Source organism: Vigna angularis, chromosome 2 (genome assembly GCF_016808095.1).
Source record: "Vigna angularis cultivar LongXiaoDou No.4 chromosome 2, ASM1680809v1, whole genome shotgun sequence".
Taxonomy (NCBI): Eukaryota; Viridiplantae; Streptophyta; class Magnoliopsida; order Fabales; family Fabaceae; genus Vigna; species Vigna angularis.
Genome location: NC_068971.1, coordinates 11181792 through 11190158, shown reverse-complemented (window position 1 = coordinate 11190158; position 8367 = coordinate 11181792). Strand labels below are relative to the sequence as shown.

Genomic DNA, 8367 nt, shown 5'->3' with positions numbered 1-8367 from the left:
CAAAATATATGTTCTATCCCATAGAAGAATCACTTTAACCTTAACAACTCCACATGGATTATAAATATATTCAAATTATAATACATAGGTGAGTACAAACACAACCTTACTAAGTTTTATAAAATTAAGTTAGATTTATTTTCAATTTTGCTAAAATTATATCAAAGTCATTCAAAACCTATCTAATTCAATTTTTTTAGATCTATTATCATGCCCTTTATGATCGAATTCACCTCTATTTTAACACTAATGTCATTGGTTAAACTATTAACACATCAACTATCTTCACAAAAGGGAGGTGAAACATTAAAGTCAATAGTCCTACCCAACTTAAGACATTTTGATCTAGCAACTTCCATAAGGAAGACTTTTAGACAATTGGTCAATTGACACTAAAATGGACATTAATTAATAAGTTATAGCAAAGGCATTTACTTTAAGTAGTTTAAATTTTAGTGTGCAAAAAAATTACAAAAATAATACTTCTTACTATTATGTCTTTTAGAAAATCGATTTTAAAATTAAAATGTTATAGAATTAATTTGATGAGTCATTTGCTATTAAGGACATTAGAGTTTCAAAACAAATTCTTGATATAAGAATTTTGTGTGATAAAAATGAGATTTTTTTTTATTGTCTAAGATTTTACATGGAAAAGGCCAATGTGGTAAGCATTCATATTGCTACACATTTTAAGTTGAAATTTAATTAGATTCCAAACGTTGAGGTCAAAAAATTAGATATACATCAAGTTTCTTAAAGCATTTATGGTAAGTAGAATGATATATGCAATGATGTACACAACTAAATATAACACATTGGTATATGAGATGAGTTTGATAAATATATATTGATTATACATGATAAAATGAGTAGATTTTTACAAACCTAGGTAGAAAGAATTGAAATACTATGAAATAGATTTTGAAGTATCTTTATGGTAATGTTATATAAAACTGTTTTGATTACGATAAGCTTATTTTGGTGGGGTACTTAAATTCATATATGACTACATATGTTGATTTTGGAAAGCTTATTTTGGAATATTTGATTACTTTTGCAAAGAGAGTTGTAACACGGCAATCTAAGATGCAAAGACGTGTAGTTTTGTGTGTAAAGAGGTGTTATATGTGAAGAATTTTGTGCATAAGTACCTGTTATTTGTAGATATTGGAAATGTTATTCATCTTGACAATAATTCAAATTTTTTATTCAAAATCTAAGTATATTAATGTTTGGTAATAGTTTTTTTGTGTTAAATTGTTAGAGTTATAGAAATATTCATGTTGATGATAATGGTGTTCATGAGACAATGTAGATAATATCAAAAGGAAAGCACATATGAGAGATTTGTTTGTGATTTTAAACTCCTCTAGTATATGAAAAATAGGTAGTAAAGTCAACTTGTCTCGTATATTTATGTGGAAAGGGATCAAATTAGAGTTGTGTATATGAGAGACTTATTTTGAAAATATCTCAACAAACATCTAAAGAGGAAGAGAGAGGGAGAAAAAAAAAAGAAAAATGATTGTGATTTTCACATGTACACTAAAGTACATTTTCTTGATTTGGAACAAGAGTTCATGTTAAATTAAATAATTTTTGGATAACAGGGTCATAAGGAGTGATTTTTCATTCTTAATGGTTGCATTGTCTAGCACAAGTTTGAATAGGGAGAAAAGTTTATCATAGTAGTAGAGGCTATGTTTTAGGGTTTTTCATATTCTTTCTTATTTATGAGCATTGTTCTTTAATTTATGCATTTATATACTTGATGGAGACAATTTTTTTATTGACAATATTGAATATGTTTCTTTTATTTGAACGATTCGTGTTTTTTATTCTTAGCGTAAGATCCATGTTAAAAACTTGGTTTGTATACTTTGATTTTCTAAATTTTTGTCATATTTTATTTTTATTTTTATTATTCACATATTCTTAGTAATTTAGGAAAATAGTATTATGTTAACTATTATTTTATTATTCAATTTTTGTTTATTTTTTTTATGTATCTCACCAATGTTTCCTTTTAATTTTATCATGCTATATATAAAATCATATTCTTATTATGATAGAGACATACAATTAACAGTGCATGGAATATAAAATCATATTCTTATTATGATAGAGACATACAATTACCAGTGCATAGAATACAATTATCATGACATAAGCACATAATCATACAAGTATGGAGATGAGAAAACAAGTAAAGGGTTGCAATAATAAGAATATGATTGAACTCATACAATTTATGTAATTATGTTAGAAGGAAAGACAAATAGTTCACAAGAAACTTTGAACCTTTTACATTATAAAAGATCAAAGAATGTGTTTGTTAGGGGTTATTGCACATTCACATCATGATCACCTTATTTTACGTGAGTATCACAATTTCTATTACTAAGTAGTAATATTATATGTGAGAATCACAATGTTTTGTCCTTGTTTTAAATTATTCACCAAATTTTAAAAGTAGTATATAAAAAGTGAAACAAAAATAGATTACATGTTATAAGTATTTTATATTACTAATTTTTATAAGCAACAATTTTATTACTTAAACAATAAAACATAACTTAGCATTACGCATGTCACATGTCAACAACTAAACCAATCTAATAAAGAAAGTTACCATCAATAAAAAGAATAAATTTGAAGTCTCTTAATGAAAAAGCATTACAAAATATAAGAAAATGTACATTCCAACTTCACAATTTCAACCCTAACATGGTTTCAAGTAATATTTTTAAAATATAGTAAAACACAAAAGTAAATAATGATATAAAAATAAACTATCGAGGATAAAATTCACTTTGAGATATGTCATTGATAGAAGATGGTATGGAGTTGACATCTTGGCCTGAGTTTGATTCATGTGCAACAATTGAATTCATTATATGGTTTAAGAAAAATATTGGTTCTTCTAGAGATGGTAGCTCGATCGAGTGATTACTAAGATATGAAACAATTGTTACCATTGTAGGTCTAAAATCTGGATTTTCTTGAACACATAATAAATCAATTTGAATACATGTTGTGACTTCAACATTAGAATAATTTTCTTCTAATTTCGGGTCCAATGTGTTCAATGTTGTTCCATCCTTCCAATGTCTCCAAACCTATAACAAATTTTAAATTTGTAATGTCATTACACTTTCATACTTCTAAATTGAGTTTTTTACATTACTTATTATTAATGATTAAGTAAAATAAATAACAAAATTATAACACTCACAAATTTTAAAAGACCATTAGCAACACAATGTGATTTATGTGAACTTATATTCTTTTTGCCACTAATAATCTCAAGAATCATAACACCAAAACTATAAACATCAGATTTTTCAAAGAAGTGTCCAAACATAGCATACTCTTGAGACATATACCCACAGTAAAATCAACAAAAAGTTACAAATAATGTTAAAAGTATTATGCAAAGGATAAATAAAGAGTATTAAAAACTTACTATGTTCCAATAATTCTTTTGTACTTTCTTCCTCTTGATCTATTTCAATAATTCTAGCAAGTCCAAAATCTGAAATTTTAAGACATATTTTCATCTAGTAATACATTACTAGGTTTAAGATCTCAATGTATAACTTTAAGTTCAGACATTTTCTAGTTTAGTATCTAAAAAAACAATCATTATAAATGTAAGTGATACATACCTGTAATATATTATTTGAATTGATTTTAAGGTACAATACATTAAATATCATAAATACATAAGTAACTACTATTGAATTTTAAAAAATAAAATAAAGTTAAAAACATCTTACCAAATAAAAAGTAGTCTAGACTTTTGTTGGCCACGTATTCATAGATAAGTACTTTTTCTTGTTCATCAAGACAAAAACCAATGAATGCCACTAGATTTCTATGTTGAAGTTTGGCTATTAATAAAATTCATTTTTGAACTCTTCTATTCCTTGCTTAGAATTTCTTGAGAGTCTCTTCACAGCAATTGATCGTCCATCATAGAGGGTGCCCTAAAAATATTAATAAGTATTTATTAAAATAAAAATAGAAATATTTAAGAAATAAAATTTAACATATTTTTTCTACCTTGTAAACTTCACCAAATCCACCTTTGCCAATTTTGTTCTCGTGCGAAAAATTACTTGTTGCTGCTTCAATTATTGACATGTTGAATTGCAATGACTCTATAGTAGAACTTTCTTGTCCGACTAAATAAGAATATTTCAATTGTTAAACTATGTTTCTAAACCTTTTTTATTCTTAAAAAAGTAAATTGTTTCCATATACTCACAATTTTCTTGAAGAATGGCTCTATTATTTTTTCTGTTTTTTCTTCGTATCAAATAATAACAAAAGCCAACAAGTATCCCTGATACAACTATACTGAAAGTAATGATCAAGATAATTGTCGTTGTCTGACTTTTTCCTACATTACAAGAATAACATGTGTTAATAAGATGTAATGAATTGATAAACAATACACACTTCTTTATAATTAAAAAATTGTTGGTGAAGAAAACCAACCTTGACTTTAACCATAAGATATACTAAAATATAAATAATTCAGTACAAAAGATACACAACCCATATGCACCAAAATGCTAAGGTAAAAAAAAATGAAATGTTATCCCAATTGTTAAGAGATTAAAAAGTTGTAGAAAATATGCTAATACTCATGGTGGTATGTTTTCTTAAGGTATTGTTCTTCCATATTGTTTTATACATGATGTGGTGATACAGAAGTACATTAGGTAATCTCTCCAAGAAAATAATATATAATGATTTAATTAACTTAACTATTTTGAAGTTCTTTGACATACAAATACGGAGAAAAAGATGTATATTAGATGGGTATAGACTAAAGTTAATATCAATTGTATTGTTAGGGATTATCATAGACGTGGACAACAACTTTTTGGAATTAAAACATCCATGGATTATCAACTTATTTGATTACTTAAAGGCCTCTTTGGGCTAAATTGATAACAACTTTTTTAGTTGTAGAAATCTTGGTTTTAAACATCTTTTGGGTATAATGTGACTGTTAATTAGCTTTCTCCAATTTCCAGCTTGTTTCTCAACCAAATCGAAGACGCTAGATCAAAATGTACAAGTTGTGTATGACTTTAGACTTTAATGTTTCAATTCTATTTTTTAAAGATAATTGATGAGTTAATCGTTAACCAATACAGGAATATAATGAGAAGAACATTTTTTTGAAATAAATATTATCCTTCTAACTTTACGTTTGATTATTTTCTTTTGGTGAGTATGTAGGTCCACGATCTTGAACGTTTATTAAGAAAAAACACTTGTCTTTTTCAACTTTTTTTATTCGTTAAATATCGCTTTAATTTACAAGGTTTTGCTGCATATTATTTATTTTTCCCTTTAGATACCTTTTCTTATAGAAAATGATGTTTTGACAATCATTTAACCACTTGACAATATGCTTTTAAGAGTAATGTGGTCATTAGAAAAAAATAAACTTTTGTAATTATGGAAAAAAAGAAATAATAGTAAAATAATGTAGAGGTCTTCCTGATGAGATTTGTTTTGGTTTTTTTGGTTAATAATACACCCAAACCAAGCATAAACAGTATATGCAGTTTTTTTTTAAAAGAAAAAAAAAATTGAACCAAACCAAACATATTTTGTGCAATTTGATTTAGATACATTTTTGTGATTTTTAATTTATAATTCTATTTTTTTTTTCACTTTACTAAAGATTTACTCCTTTTCATATTTTTAAATTAAATATAATAATAATAAATATATTACTAAAAAATTTGATAAATATATTAAATAATAAACCAATAAAATTGAATATTTAATATTATTAAAAGCCAAAATTATATTTTTTTGTAGTCTAACACCTACTAATGTGAAGAAAAAAGTAAGAAAAATTTAAAGAGTATAAATGTAAATTAAGTAAGAGTATATGTTTCCAGCAGATGAGTTTGCAGCTTGCACCATTTGCTAAAGTGTGTATATGTTCTCAAGTATACAGTAGCTCAAACATTTATTGGTATTAGCCTATGTTTAATGTTAGACTAAGTCATACCTGGTGAGGGAGGAGGACCAGCAGATGGTGTGGTAAGCGTGAGATCGTAAAACTGGAACAATTCAAAGCGAAGAATACAGCTCGGATACAGAACCCGTCCACCCACGCTTCCCAAACTGCTCCATGGAATTGCCGTTCCAATCACATCACTGAGGCACCCACTGCAACTATTGGTTGATAGATCCGATGAACACTGACCAAGAATATACACTCTTTGCTTGTCGTTCAATCTCAGAGATTCATCTGTTACGAATTTGTTATCAGTGTTCCCCGTCATTGTGGCCACCTTAGCTAACTGGTTCGATAATTCAGAAGCTACAGAGGACTGTATCGGACTGCTGTTGCTCATATTCAGATTCCCAAATCTCGGACTTGTTTCCACGGCCGAGAAGAAATTTCTGTCGGAATAGCGAAGCCAACAGTGATTGTACCATATTACAGCCTCCGCATAAGCCAAACCACAGTCGGAGGTTATTCTGTCTGTTGCGTTTTTGATGCATTGTTCACAAAGGCGAGCAGGAATGTCGATACGGCACCTGAAGAGGCCGTACGCCGTTCCCTCTTGCGTCTGAAATCCATATCTAGAAGTGGCGTTGGAAGACAAGTCAAAGAGGAGGGTTCGGAGTTTTGATTTGAAATCAGCGTCAAGTTTGTTGTTTGAGCAGTTGTGAGAAATATAGCCAGGATCTTCAGAATATTCAGAATCTGTGTGTTCATATTTTGTCTCTGGGACGAGTCCTTCAGGTGCCTCATCGGTCACGCGGTAGAAAGGGTACAATTCATACCTGATATTACAACTGGGATACAGAACTCTTCCTCCTTGCTTTCCGTTACAGCATGTTGGAATATCTGATATTGCTTCATTAAGGCAGTCTGAGCATTGTTGGAGTGAAAGGTCTTGTGTGCACTGAGTTAGACAGTATAGAGTCTGAGATTCCGTTAAGTTTTCTTGCTTTGCTGAATACCTGTTCGTAGAATTGGCTGCTTCGCGTGCAGTTTCTCTGATGGTGTTGGCCAACAAACTCATGAAGCTTGATGAGTTAGAGGAGATATTGGCCGCGTTCCACAACCAATATCCGGGAGTTGTGTTCATAGTGGAGAAGAAAGAGCGATCGGAGTACCGAACCATGCATTCGTCGTACCAAATCACACTCGATTTGGACAGGGAACAGTCTGAAGACAGAGTCTGGGTTGCGTTTGCAACGCAATCTTTGCAGGCGTGAGAGAGAACATCAACCCTGCACATGAAAAGACCATATACTGTATCAGAGGAGTTTGTGCCAAGGATTGTGTTGTTGTAGAATCCGTTGGCGTTGGCTGTAGCGTTGGAAGATAAGGAAGAGAGGAGGGTCCTCAGATTCGCCTGAGAGGTGCTGTTGTCATTGTTTCTTTCTTCACTGCAATCTAGGGCAAGATGAGGAAGGTCAGCGCCCTTTGCTTTACCAATTGCGGGATGGAAAAAGATAATACAAAGGAAGAAGAACTTCCAGGGATTCCAGGCCATGCTTCTGTTCATCTTCCACAACACTCTCATATGGTGGTTGGATATGGACTTTTGTTGTTCATAGTTTTCTTGTCGTGTTCGTGTATAATAATGGAAAATAAGATACAACTTTAATAATCAGGCACCTGTTATTTGAAAGAAATTTTTTTTAATAGTATGAAAGTTATTATCCACCAAAAGTGCTTTACGTTAATAAACTCTTCTTACATGACTTTTGTATCTGTACATGTTTTTCAACTTTAACCAATAAAATAACGTGGGGTAGGTGCATTTCTTACATTATTTTTTCATAACATACTGTATAATATTATTTTTCTTAAAACACTTAAGGTTATTTTTCTTAACGATGATGTGAAGATTAAACCTATATATCTTTCAAATATGTTCTTTTTACAACATTTTTACCATATATATATATATATATATATATATATATATATATATATATATATATATATATATATATATATATATATATATATATATATATATATCCATATATATATATATGTGATAGCTCGTAATTAATCTATTTTAAATATACAATAAAATAGTGACCGTTTATTATAAAAAATTGTTAAAACAAATTATTAATATAGTCCTGTATTTTTTGCCCTCACGTCTTATATTTGACATGTCACGTGATGAAAGCGTGAGAAAGGGTGTCAATGGAAGAGAGAAGTCAAAACTGGTGTCTTTTTCTCAAACAAATAAAGTTGAAAGGTTGAAAAGGCCAATTAACTTGTATGACAATTTCATATCTATTTTTCTATTTAATTACTTTTTAACTTCCTTTTTTATAGTCTAGTCCCTCCTT

The 8367-nt window shown here is 29.3% G+C and overlaps 1 pseudogene; it reads right to left on the bottom strand.

The window, feature by feature from the left end:
• Positions 1 to 2800: 2800 nt before the first annotated feature.
• Positions 2801 to 7776, bottom strand: LOC108327267 (cysteine-rich receptor-like protein kinase 7; annotated as a pseudogene).
• Between the last annotated feature and the right edge of the window lie 591 nt (positions 7777 to 8367).